The sequence below is a fragment of the Mesoplodon bidens genome (assembly GCF_964165515.1).
Source record: "Mesoplodon bidens genome assembly, chromosome: 3".
NCBI classification, from domain to species: domain Eukaryota; kingdom Metazoa; phylum Chordata; class Mammalia; order Artiodactyla; family Ziphiidae; genus Mesoplodon; species Mesoplodon bidens.
This window is the reverse complement of record NC_138178.1, coordinates 33,278,556-33,292,008: the sequence shown is the minus strand read 5'-3', so window position 1 is coordinate 33,292,008 and position 13,453 is coordinate 33,278,556. Positions and strand designations below refer to the sequence as shown.

Genomic DNA, 13,453 nt, shown 5'->3' with positions numbered 1-13,453 from the left:
ATAGAGAAATAAGTATTTTTAAAGGGTTGCATTGTAAGCCACAGTCGAAAGCATATATAGCTGGAGAGCTAGAAGCAGTGAACGAATGAGACAGAGATAAAGGAAGGGAATACCTTTTTAATAACAAGAGTGTCCAACAATAGAGTGGATTGGCTTAATAATAATGATAAACATCCTATACAAAAATATGTAAAATATTTTTGTATAAAGGTAATAACATTTATGTTGAGTGCTCACTATGTCCCAAGCTCTTCACGTGTGCTTTACATCCAGCCTACAAGAGAGGTATAAAGTCAACTCATTTTACAGATGAGGGAACTTGGGCAGAGAGAGGTCAGGGCCATGCCTCGGTCACATGACTGTGAAGCAGCAGAGCGGGCTCTCGCCATTCAGCCACCCCCTGCAGGGCCCTCGCCCCTCAAGGTGCTCAGGCAGAGGCTGGGCGGCCAGCAGACCCCTTCCCCGGGTGGGGTGGGGGCAACCAGAGATGCTGTAACAGCAAGACTCTAAATCACAGGCCCAGGTGGAAGCTGCGTGACATGCAGGAAATGTCCATGCTTTGGGGTCACGGGCAAGCTATTCATCATCCCTAAGCTCCAGTTTCCTCATCTATAAAAAAAGGAATATTCCCCACAGCACACACAGTTACTGTGGGGATTAAGGAAGATCACTCATTTAAGAGGCCTGGCAGTCTACAAACCTCAGAATGCCAAAGACTGTGGGCAACCACCAAAAGCAATGAGATTGGCATGGAAAAGAGTCTTCCTCAGAGCTTTCAGAAAGAACCAAGCCTGCTGACACTTTGATTTCAAACTTCTAGCCTCCAGACTGTGAGACAATAAGTTTCTGTTGTTTAAAAAAAAATAAAGAAGACTGGTAAATAAAAAATAAAAATAACAGATGCCTGGCAGAAGTTATTTCCCCTTTCCCCTTTGACTTTCTCCCAAGAAAAGAATGTCTTTTAAAGCAGACATTGTGTGTGTGGGTGTGTCTGTATTTTTACATAACCCTTGAACAAAACTTAGCTTCTCTGTGCCTCAGTCTTCTATCTATAAAATGGGCATAATAAGAAATAGTAAATCCATGAGGTTGCTATGAGGATTAAAGAAGCTAATACCCATAAAGCACTTAGAATGATGTCTGGCACATAGTAAGCACTTCTAAACATTTGCTAAGTAAAACACACACACAGACACTAACAAAACTTACAATCATTTTCTTACTGTAAGGAATTAGGTCACTTCTGTGATTTGATTTCTATGGCTCTGTCTTACAGGAGTGCAGGAAGGGTGATAGTGGGCCACAGAAGAGGGGGGTGGCCACAGGACTGACTCCTCTGCAGCCCCACGTGCAAAATGCCCCCCAGGGTGATGCTATTACAAGGGAGACACAGGGGGCTGCCGCACACCCGGGCAGCCTGAGCCACGGTCCTCGTCCTGTGCCGACCTCACCATGCCTCCCTGCTGAGAGCTCTGCCTTTAAATGGCTGGCCCACCCACAGCCCAGGGAGGGGTCAGCAGACAGGCCTCAAGTGTGCCCCCACCCCCTCTCCCAGGTCCCTGCAGGGCTCCACAGATGCACACCCCCTGCCCTGGACTGAGGCGGATACGGCTCCCTCCTCACTACACCGTGCTCTCACCCAGGAGAGCCTCACCTGAGCAGGTGCACGTGCCCCCGTCACAGCCCTGGGACCCCACGGTCCCACACTGCCTTCAGAGGGTTCACGCAAGCCAGCAAGGGAGCCCAGAAATCCCGGATGAACCACCCGTGCCCACTTGACTCTGGTTCCCTGTGGGCGACCCAGGCGGGCACTGGCAAGGGATTCCACTGAGAGAAGCGTGGCGGTCATGGTCCGCACCTTGACTTCCCCCGCAGTTGAGGGCTGACCACACATAACAAGGAGAGGCTCTAGTGCCACAGAAACATGAACACATCCTACGGACCAGAACACCACGTCAACATGCAAATCAATCCTAAAAGCAGAGGAGGAATTGTCAACTGTACGAGTAAGAGTTGCCACGTGTGGGGACTTCCCTGGTGGCCCAGTGGGTAAGACTGCACGCTCCCAATGCAGGGGGCCTGGGTTCGCTCCCTGGTTGGGGAATTAGATCCCACATGTATGCCGCAACTAAGATCCCTCATGCCACAACTAAGGAGCCCACATGCCGCAAGTGAGACCCAGCACAGCCAAATAAATAAATAAATAACACATAAATATTAAAAAAAAAAAAAGTTGCCACATGTGGTAAAGTCACTGCTCCCCTTCAGGTCTCCCCTCGGGGTCTCCTCACCTCCCATTCTCCCTTCAGTCCCCCGCAGTCAGGCCTTTGTCCCTGTCACCCGGCTAGGGAGCTGGCGTCATCACAGGGGTCTCATCTCTGCCCCCGCCCTTTTCTGTGGGATGCAGCTGCCCACTCCCCATCACCAGCACTCTCTCCTGGGTTGCCAGGGGCCGCATCCTCTCCCTCCCACCTCTCAGGCCCGCCTTCTCTCCTTGGCCAGCTCACCCTCCTCCACCAGGCCTCCAGGCGCTTACACCACTCCCTCTTCTCTGTTCTCCCTCCAGGTGAACCCATTCAAGCACCGGCATCAATGCCATTTCTGTGCTGGTGATTCCCAAATCCAGTTCTCAAGTCCTGCCGTCACGTCCTAAAGGTCTCTCCGTCCTCTGGGTTCTCTGCTGGCCTATCGCAGGGCCTCCTCCCTTGGTCCCTCTGCATCTACTCTCCCACTGTTCGCACAGGAGTCTGAGCTGACCAGTCCACCTCTTACTTCTCTCCTCTAGCGGCTTCTCTTTGCTCTCAGCACAAATATGGAGTTCCCTGCAATGATCAGCCAGTTATGGTGTGGTCAGGCTGCTGTCCACCTCTCCTGCCCACCTCTTCGGCTCTGGCCACACAGCCCTATCAATCTTATGAACACACTGTGTTCCCTCCCACCTCAGGGCCTTTGCACATGCTGTGTCCTGTGGCCAGAAAGCTCTCTTCCACCTCTTCACCAAGTTAACTGCTAACGGTCATTGAGATTCAGCTCAAACATCATTTTTCCAAGGAAGCCTGTCCTTGGCCAATCCCTTCCCCTCCCATTCTAGGTCTGGTCCCTGGTGATTCATTCTTACTGTACCTGTACTTCTCCTGTGAATGAATGAAGGTCACAGCGGTCCAGATGACAGATAACAGGGCCTGAATGATGGAGCCACCCAGAGGGCATTCAGGAGGAAGGAAATGATGTTACTGCCTCAAAATACATGATGTGTCACCGTCAGAGCCCAGAAAGGAAGACTCTAAAAAGCCTTGGTCACCTGATCCTCCTACACTGAGACTGCACGGGGCAAAAAATTTCTGGAGGAGGAAGAAAAATACGGTTGGTTCGGTTGCATATTTACATCTACCACACCATACACTTGATATATGGGGACTCTGCAGCAAAGGAGAGGTGTGATCGCTTACACCTTCCTCTGTCCATTTATTCAGAGGGTTACGCACTAAACAGGCATCTGGTTCTAGTCTGGCTTCATTGCTATGCGACTCAGTTTCCCCCTCTATTCTCCAACTAAGAAATGGGGTTAATCAGGACATCCCTTCTTTCTGCAGAAGCTGCTGTAAGAAAATGTGGCCTGTTTCAATTACACACAGCATTTGCAAAGCTCTGATTTTGAGTCTGGAGCTGTGCTACAAGCTGATCGGTCAGAGATGAAAAGACCCCATCCTGCCGCTGACAGGTTCAGTCCTGAGTGTGATGGAAACCCAGAGCCAGGTAATTTCATACTGAGAGCTGTGTGCTGTGCAAGAGACTGGACACTGGGTGGTGGGAAGAACCAGGAAGATCCAAGAAGGCTTCCTGGAGGAGGCCACACCTGTGCTATCCTGGCAATGGACAGCAAACGCTTCCGGGAGGAATGATGCACGATATAAAAGGTGCCCTTTTCCTAAATGTATTCCTTTGATTGCTCCAGAATTTGTGAATAGACTCATTCATGCCCCTGCTTTGAGGGGCATGCTCTCTTATTCATGTCCAGTCACTGGAGCTTTCTGGCCTTTTACCTCAACTGCAACTCCCAACAGGACCTAGAATTATTCCCCCACCTCAAATGCAACACCGTCTTGTATAGCTCCTTGCTCAGGATCCCTGGTCATAACCAATGACAAATGCACAAATAGACAGAAATATCTCCATCTACAGCAGTCCCACGCCACATGCCAGTATTGCCCCCAACCCAGGAAATGCTGTTTCTGTTATACACAGGGATGGAATGACTGCCTGCCCTTACACAAAGTTGCAGGTTTTCAGCTCATTTCAACTGCAGTACAAGCTGAGGCTTTTGAAAGCTTCACCAGAATACAGAAAACAGATCTAGCTTACAGTGCAGCATCTAGCTAAGGACTATTTCACATTTCAAATGCAGACACAGTGTATAGAATTCCTAAAATACAGTATAGGGAGCAAAAACCTGGGGAAAAATGTGAAACTTGAGAGCATTACAGATGAAAAGAACATGAGGAAATGAAAAAACATTTTGTTCCCTCCCCCACTATTTCATGTGAATTTAAATAAGAAAAATATCCCTTGATCTTCACATTGCAAAAAAATGTTATTGACATGCAAACTCTCACAATACAATGACATAATTTTTTTTTTTTTCTTCTGCAGTGCGCGGGCCTCTCACTGTTGTGGCCTCTCCTGCTGCGGAGCACAGGCTCCGGACGCACAGGCTCAGCGGCCGTGGCTCACGGGCCCAGCCACTCCGCGGCATGCAGGATCCTCCCGGATCGGGGCACGAACCCGTGTCCCCTGCATCGGCAGGCCGACTCCCAACCACTGCGCCACCAGGGAAGCCCTGACATAATATTTTAATAACCATTCAAATAAACAAAAACCACAAGGGTCTCTCCATGGTTGGGAGGGAGTGAGGGACAGCTAACCAAAGAAAAACGCTCTCTTCACTATCCATTTCTCTTAGAACAATTCTTTTTGCAGAAAGCACATCAAATATCACAGCCATACCTTTTCAGAGGGATTAAACAAAGATCTTTCTTCCTTGTGACCAGCACCTTCTTGGGAGAATCTGTTTTCCGTGTAGAAGAAATGTCAGAAACCTCTGGGAGGAAATGAGCTGCATTTGTATTCCACTCAGAAAATGTCATCACAGATCTGTTTACCTTAACTGTGGACCATGATTCAGCCGTGACAACTGTCTTGCATACTGATCAATTTATTTGCAGCAAAATTTCTAACGTTAACTGCTTAGGTTCTGAAAAATTGGTGACTTGGATTTCTTGTGCAACCACAATGTATGTTGAAATCTCTAGATTGTTATCAAAACATTTCAGGCAGAGATCAAAAAGGATTCCTCCTGTTGTGCAAGGGAGAAAGGGTCCCTTCCACTTCTGGAAGGAAGGCAGGGCACCTGACTCCCAAAGGCCCTCCACAGGGTGGGATTTTTGTAGCACAAGGTACAGAAAAATCACTAGACTGAGAGCCAGGGGACTCTGACCCCAGGTCCTTGCTAGACTTTAACCAGCCGTGTATCCTCTGTAAGGCAGCCCTCATCCAAAGGCGGGCTGGGTAGGGGTCTCTGCAGCAGGGCAGGAGGTGGTAGACATGGGAAGAGATGGCCAGTGGTCCCAGGAAAGGTCCTTCCTCCATCAGCTGGTGTCTCCCTCCTGGACACAGAGCCCTGGCTGTGGGTCTGAGTCACTCCTAGCCAGCAGGCAGGTTTGGCATTAGGGAACTGGAACCAGTCCCAGGGCAGCCTGGGGAGATGCCCTCCCACCTCAGCTAGCAATGCTGGCTTACGCAGAGCCCTGCTCCCTGGCCCGAGTGGGCAGTGCTGTGCCCTTTAGAACACGGACACTGCACCAGAGCCCACTAGGGCGTTAGCACCTGTATTCCCACTAGTGTCCAAGCGCACCTTCCTGGCTGAAGGCCCTGCATCCCTGCCTTGAACTTTATAAAAAGGGTAAAACACAGACCCAAGAAGAAGACGGGCAACCAACAATTCCAGAGGAAGAAGGGTAGGGAGGTTACCGATGAGGTTATGATTCTGGAAGAAGACAGGAAGAGTGAGCTCCACACTCAATCTGGCCGCCTTCTGGGACATGACAAACAAAGGCCCACATATATAATCACAACGGGGCCTCCACCACGAATTGTCCCATGCTTGAGTCAAATAGGACAGCCAGAGACCATCAGAGGGAAGTGGGTCTCATTGGTCAGGCAGAAGACAGGCCAGGTCACCTGGGCTGTAGGCTCGGGGTCTGTCAGTGGACAGGCTGTCCCTGAGAGGGTCTTAGAGGGATCCTCAGTTAAAACCCAGGCTGTGGTTGAAGGAAACTCCTTGAGTCAGGAGGAGACATGAAACTGTCTTCAAATACGTGAGAGACCTTCCTGTATGAAACGGAAGAGGCCAATTCTTGATTATTGCCAAGGCCTTGGCATGGCGGCCAAGGATATGAAGGGTAAGAGAAGAAATGAATGACTCACATGTGTGCTGACTGTCCAAATACAGTTTGAAGTTGAAAAGAAACCAAATGAACTAAAACGTCTGACATAAAGTGAAAAGCTAATAAATTATGGAATACCCACACAGATGAAAATCACTCAGCCATTAAATATCATGATTTCAAAGAATAATGTTACAGGAAAATGCTAAGGGTACATTAATAGAGCAGGATACAAAAGCTTAGAGACAAACATATATCTGTCAGGGATCCATCAAAATTCAGCTTCAGTCACAGTATTTGCCCTGCTTCTGAACGAATGTCTTGACCTTTGAAAGGACGAGCAGTGGAATACCCATTTCAGGATCGTTTCTGGCATCCCTGAACTTGTGGGTAACCAATGACCCTATAATCACATGGGTCACCATCGTTATCTCCATCTATAGTATATCAACAGCAATCCCAAAACAAGGCACGCCACACAAACTTACTGTTCAAGTCTGAATGTTCACTTTCAAACATAAATAGGCATTCTAGACGAACTAAGATTGAAAAGCTCCTTATATATGTTTCAATTCTCCCTATCAGATGGTTTATAAATATATTGTTGTAGGAGTATAATGTGTGATAATTCATTGCCATAGGCTGAAAGCTATTAATTTTACGTGCAAAACCAATTATTAAGAATTTTCAAATACTTAAATGGAAGAGAAACTGGGGAAATAATACAAATATTAAGGGAGAATGCATTAGCTTGCTGCCTTTTGGAAGACTATTATATCCTTTCTGAGCTAAGATGTCTATAGAACAATAATAATACAAAGCAGAATAAAAGAGATTATCAGAGTATGCTGTAATTAATATTTTTTTAGAGATTTTGAAAAACTGCTTTTTAAAAATTAATTAATTAATTAATTAATTAATTATTTTTGGCTGCATTGGGTCTTTGTTGCTGCACGTGGGCTTTCTCTAGTTGCAGTGAGCGGGGGCTACTCTTCGTTGTGGTGCATGGGGTTCTCATTGTGGTGGCTTCTCTTGGTGCGGAGCACAGGCTCTAGGCACGCAGGCTTCAGCAGTTGTGGCTCACGGGCTCTAGAGTGCAGGCTCGGTAGTTGTGGCTCACGGGCTTAGTTGCTCCGCAGCATGTGGGATCTTCCCGGACCAGGGCTCAAACCCGTGTCCCCTGCATTGGCAGGCAGATTCTTAACCACTGCGCCACCAGGGAAGCCCTGTAATTAATATCTTTGTGGAGCTGTTTGGTATATGTACTGGCCTTCATAGCAATAAACTATCAAGATTTTAAATTTTTAAAATTTATTTGTTTAGGCCATGTATCTTTCAAGAAAAATTCTTGTTTGGAAGTTTTCATATCTGTACAAGTATGAATTAATAGCCAGCTTTGTCAACTTTGCTACCTCAAAACTGCACGAGAGAAAACCTTCAAAATCAAGTACATCAAGCTGATCTAGAGGAAATCATCATCAGTCTAGATGCAATTAAGAAAACAAAGAGAAAAAAGAGGAAATGTTAGGGAAATATGAAGTCCTCCTGATACCTCTCGTTCCTCTATTTAGTATCACCGACTGCAGCATGATGAACACAGGAGGAATCAGCCATGAACAGTGCCCATATATTATTCTGAGTCAGATGTCAACCTTTTACAATGTAACTACTACTAATAAATAATAATAAAATAGTAATAAAACCTACTTTTGTAAAATGTCTGGCTTTCATTCAACGATGGTGATATTCAGCTCCAGCCTCAAACACAACCAAACGTTGACTTTGATGCTCAGACATTCAGCATTAGGTCCCATGGATTTAATTCAATGCACCTCTGATACACACATACAGTAGAGAAAGATTCTGTGTGTGTGCGTATGTGTGTGTGTGTGTCTTGAGGTCAATACACTAAAAAGGGGACAAAGCTATATTTGAATGGTCAGATTACCTGTGATTTTTATTTCCCACTTACCATTTTCTGTATCTCTACGTTGGTACAATTTAGAATACAGTACTCTTATGATGGGGGTACAATCAACGCAAGTGGTTGATTTGAAAGTGAAGGAGCAGGCGTGGGATGCTGGACCCGTGGGCAGGCTGCTTGGGAACTTAGAGCACAGAGTTGGGAAGTGGAACAGAGGCCGGCAGGTGGGAAGTCGTGCAGCACCTACAGCTGAGCAAGCTCGCCCTGGAGGAAGGGGAAGGGGTGGTGGGCGGGAAGGGGGCGCGGCTCCAAGATGAAGTACCTGCTGAGCCCCACAGCAGGGCTGTGAGAGAAGCATCACCATCCCCATTTCCCAGGTGAGATAGTATTTATTCTTTTCTGATGAGAACAGTAGTAAATATACGTGGTAAACAATCTGAAATATTCAGGAAAGTGGAAAGAATGGGGAGATGAGGCCAGACAAGAGGAGAGGAGAAAAACAGGAGAAGAGAAACAGAGAAGGTGAGACTCCAGCCAAGAAAGACTGGGAAAGTAGTCATTCGAGGTGAGGGACATGCTGCCGCCAGCTCACAAGTGGGGACGAGGGACAGTGGTGGCCAGAGGCCTGGGCATGTTCCTCCTGCCCCTCATCCCCCACCCCCAGTCCGTGACTTCTCCACGCCCGTGGGCAGTGGGGAGCGAAGTCCCACTTCCCTGCACACACAGGGGGCCGGGCATTCCAGTCGGTACCCTTCAGAACCAGGACCTGGTCCTGAACTCCTCACAGCTGTGCCGGCCTCTCAAACACACCCCGATGCTTACCTAGCACTTGCCAGGTCCCAGGCACAGTGTAGGCGGTGAATACAGAGAAAGGCAAGAGGGAGCCTGATAAGGTGAGGGAGGAAGGACCAGCAAAGAGCCCAGGACACGTGGCTGTGTGAGAAGTGACACACAGGTAAGTTCACAGAGCCCCGGGGACTGGAGGTGTCAGCACACCCAAACCGCAAGCAGCGACGCATGGGAAGGGTCCAGAGGCTCTGGAGGCAATGAGCTGGTGGACTTGTGGTGAACACTGTTTAACCAGTAAGCGACGGACAAAGCGAGTCAGACCAGAGTCTCAGAGATACCGTGGCCTTATCAATTCTCACCCAAACAAGGACACTTTTGACAGAGAGTGGCACATATATTAAACCAGACTGCACACAGCTGTGTGTGGACGCCAGGTCCTGGACCCCACAGTGAAAGGGGTGGGTAACACCTCTGGAGCCAGGACCCATATACCATGAAGCAAACGCACCCCCACCAGGACACTAGATGGTTAATGATCTGGGGGATGTGGGTCACCTGGGAACACCACTGCCGAGTTTAGACTCCCCGAACCACCCAGCAAGCAAGACTTCCGTACCTTCACTCAAACCCTAAGGAGGCGGCGCTGTGATGGAGACCCTTGGGGGCACGGGGTGGAAGCAAGATCATGCTGTTACAATATGTCATTTGCTGAGCATGGGTCTCTAGTCCCTGAGGGCAGGGAGCAGTGCCTATTCATTTTTCTTAGGGACTTGACACATCTTTCAACGACTGCCATGCTTTCCTTGTTGCCATGTTTGAGATGAACTGGGTCCCATAGAACAGGGTTCCTGGAAGCCTTGCTGAATGCTCAGATCCCAACTGCTCTTCTGAGTGATTTACCCACCTGTTATAGACTGCTTTGTGTCCCCGCGAAATTCATATGTTGAAACCCTAATCCCAGTGGAATGGCATTTGGAGGTGGGGCCTTTGGGAGGTCATTAGGTCCTAAGGATGGGGCCCTCATGATGGAATTAGTTTCTTTGTAACTAGAGACAGGAGAGAGCTTGCTTCCTCTCCCTGTCTCTGCTCCCAGCCATGAGGACACAGCAAGAGGGAAAGAGGCCAGCGCCTTGATCTTGGACTTCCCAGCCTCCAGAACTGTCAGAAATAAATGTTTGCTGTTTAAGCCGCTGGTCTATGGTATTCTTGTTACAGCAGTTTAAACAGTCTAAAACACCACCTCTTGTCTGAAAGTCAACAAGAAAGAGAGTGCCTGTCTGGTGAGAAGTTGGGACTTCAGCTACAGCTGGCTCACCCAGGCTGGATGAAGCACCCCGACATGTCCTCGGGTAAAGACAGGAGGGGGAAGCCCTATAATGGTGAGAGCTGGGCAGAGACAGGGAAGGACAAAGGAAGTGGGTGACTTGGGTGAAGACAGTGGAGGTTTCCTGGACACCTGGATGGAAGTCATTTGCTCACTGGTGCAGAACATTATAGATGGGACGCCCAGGCCACTCAATACATGTATTTCACGTGAATGAATGAATGGGTGGAGGAATTCATTTTACTCTGAGTGCTGCTCCAAGGGGCACATAAAAGGTTCTCAATGATTCAGGTGCAAAATCAGTGCCAAGTAACCAATGGCAGTTTTGAAGCCATCTCTGGAGCCCACACACCACCCATGTCTGACCCGGTAACGACCTTGGATAGAGTATCCTTATGACTGCCCGCTCCATGTGGAGGGAGAGAGGGGAGGAAGCAGGCCTGAGACGGAGGAGTGTGATGAGAAAGATGCACAGGAGGCACTGCCGTTTGGATTGGGAGGAAGTGGAACGGATGAGAAGGGGGTGGGGGGGAAGGGAGGACTGGGATCCCAGTCCTTGCACACAGGACTTAAGAAAAAGTCATGACTTACTTCACTCTGAATGACAGTCTCTAGGTCCATCAGAGTGAAGTATGTCAGAAAGAGAAAAACAAATACCGTATACTAACACATATACATGGAATCTAAAAAAAAAAAAAAAGGTCATGAAGAACCTAGGGGCAAGACGGGAATAAAGATGCAGACCTACTAGAGAATGGACCTGAGGACACAGGGAGGGGGTAGGGTAAGCTGGGACGAAGTGAGAGAGCGGCATGGACATATATACACTACCAAACGTAAAACAGATAGCTAGTGGGAAGCAGCCACATAGCACAGGGAGATCAACTCGGTGCTTTGTGACCACCTAGAGGGGTGGGATAGGGAGGGTGGGTGGGAGGTAGACGCAAGAGGGAAGAGATATGGGGATATATGTATATGTATAACTGATTCACTTTGTTATAAAGCAGAAACTAACACACCATTGTAAAGCAATTATACTCCAATAAAGGTGTTAAAAAAAAAAAAAAGAAAAAGTCATGTAAAATCTCCTTGAGGTACCACTTTTTACCTCTCTAATCTAAGCTCCTGGTTTCCCGCCTGCTTACCTCCACCGTCCTGCTCCTGTACATTTCCTTCCCCTCTCCTCTCCCTCCTCTCCTCTCCCTCCCCCGTCTCTTCCACTCCCCTTCCCCTGCACTCTTGCTCCATTACTGCCCCCCCTTGAGCCCCTCCCTCTCCACCCCTTGTCAATTTTCTCTTGACCCCTCCCTCTGTCCCTTGCTTGATGGTCCCACTTCTCAGCCCTTTGACATCTCTGATTCCCACCAACCCTCTCCCCGATACAAAAGCACATGCACACCTCCACCTAAACTCTCTCTTTCTGAGGTCCCTCTGCCCTGGTATTCTCCCTCAGGACTCTATCTCTGGCTTCAAGTTTTCAGGTGCAGTCACATGCGACTGTGTGAGTCCACATAGAGATTAATGTCAATGAGGAAGGCAATATTGTGACACACGCTCAAGTCTATAGACGTCCAGTGTCATGCTGTCGCCTGGGGAAGGACCAGCGTTTCTCATTCAGGAAATCTTGTCAAACAGGAACAAAAAAAATAAGAACGCTTCTCATTCTTTAAATGCAATTCTTCTCATTCTTTACATGCCTTTACTTGAAAAAGAAGGAAAAAAATGGGAACACACCCCACAAAGAGTTGATTAAGGAAATCACTATCCTTCCAGAGATATAAAATCTCCTTTGAAAAGTTTTATGAAACAAAGTGGTTTCCTTGTTGAATATATTCCTTGATGAATGTAATTCATCCATCATGCGAGAAATACGTTGTGCATTCAGTTTTAAACAGTGAGTGACTCTACAAATACAAAATATGCAAAAGAGTAACAATGTTTACATGCAAGGCATTAAAGTCAGTTTTCTTTTCAAAGTGATTACTGTATTGTTTTTGTGCTCCTTGGTGCCAAAAACCAAATGGATTTGTTCCCCGTGGCCCAATTTCTGCCAGGACTCTGACACTTGAAGGGAGGAGTGGGTGAGCTCCTGGTGAAGGAGCTACTGAGGTTTCCTAGAACCATGGAAAGCTTGGGCTGGAGAGGCCTTCAGTGATCATGAGACCACACTCTACTTATAGATGAAGACCCCAGGCTCCAAGAGCTCATGGGAACATCACTCTGTGTCTTAGAGGCTCTGGCCCAAGCAGAAAAGTCTCCCTCAGTCCAGACCATCTAAGCCAGAGGTCGGCACACTTCTTCCGTGAGGGGTCAGGGAGTAGATATTTCAGGCTTTGCAGGCCACGGTTTCTGTGGCAACTACTCACCTCTGAGGTTATGGTCCCAAAGCAGCCATAGATGGTATGTAAATGAGTGGGTTTGGCTGTGTGCCAATTTATCAACTGATATTTGAATTTCATATAATTTTCACATTTTGTAGTATTATTCTTCTGTGGGCTTTTTTCCCCCAACCATTTAAAAATGTAAAAATCATTCTTAGCTTGTGGGCCATAGAAAAATAGGAGGCAGGCCAGATGTTGTCCATCAGCCACTATTTGCAACCTCTGGTCTAAGCAAATGAGCCCAAGTCTCCTGCCAAAGCAGGTCCCAGAGAAGCTGAGGAATCTTCTACCTCTAATGCAGCTGACGGTGGGCAAGGCATTGCCCTCCCACTGTGCCCCAGAGATGCAGGCGAACAGCAGCAAGTATGTGTATTTCATCACAGTCCATATCCAAAAGAGTAGTAGTTAGATGGGAAACAGATGTTGCTTGCATTTTTACCTATTGAGAAAACCCCCAATCTCTGAGCCTGAGCTCCCAGGAGGGCTCCACCAAGTCAAACCCTCACAGGTCTGTGGTCAGTTCCATCAGGCCACCTGAGAAGGGGATTGGGGCCACCACACCTGGACTTGACCCCGAGGCAGAGGAGGGGCC

The 13,453-nt window shown here is 47.9% G+C and overlaps 1 protein-coding gene across 6 annotated transcripts in view; it reads right to left on the bottom strand.

The window, feature by feature from the left end:
- Positions 1 to 13,453, bottom strand: part of ARNT2 (aryl hydrocarbon receptor nuclear translocator 2) — a 194,186-nt gene that overhangs the window by 153,027 nt on the left and 27,706 nt on the right. Inside the window, exon 1 of one of the 6 annotated variants that reach the window (XM_081227598.1) lies at positions 12,034 to 12,053. The exons of 3 other annotated variants lie outside the window; for them this stretch is intronic. The gene's annotated coding sequence lies outside the window, so the exon portion shown is untranslated. Of the gene's footprint in view, positions 1 to 3,123; positions 3,146 to 5,004; positions 5,085 to 12,033; positions 12,054 to 13,453 lie in introns of those variants that run through there. 2 more of the 6 variants (XM_081227600.1, XM_081227602.1) reach the window with 2 other exon arrangements.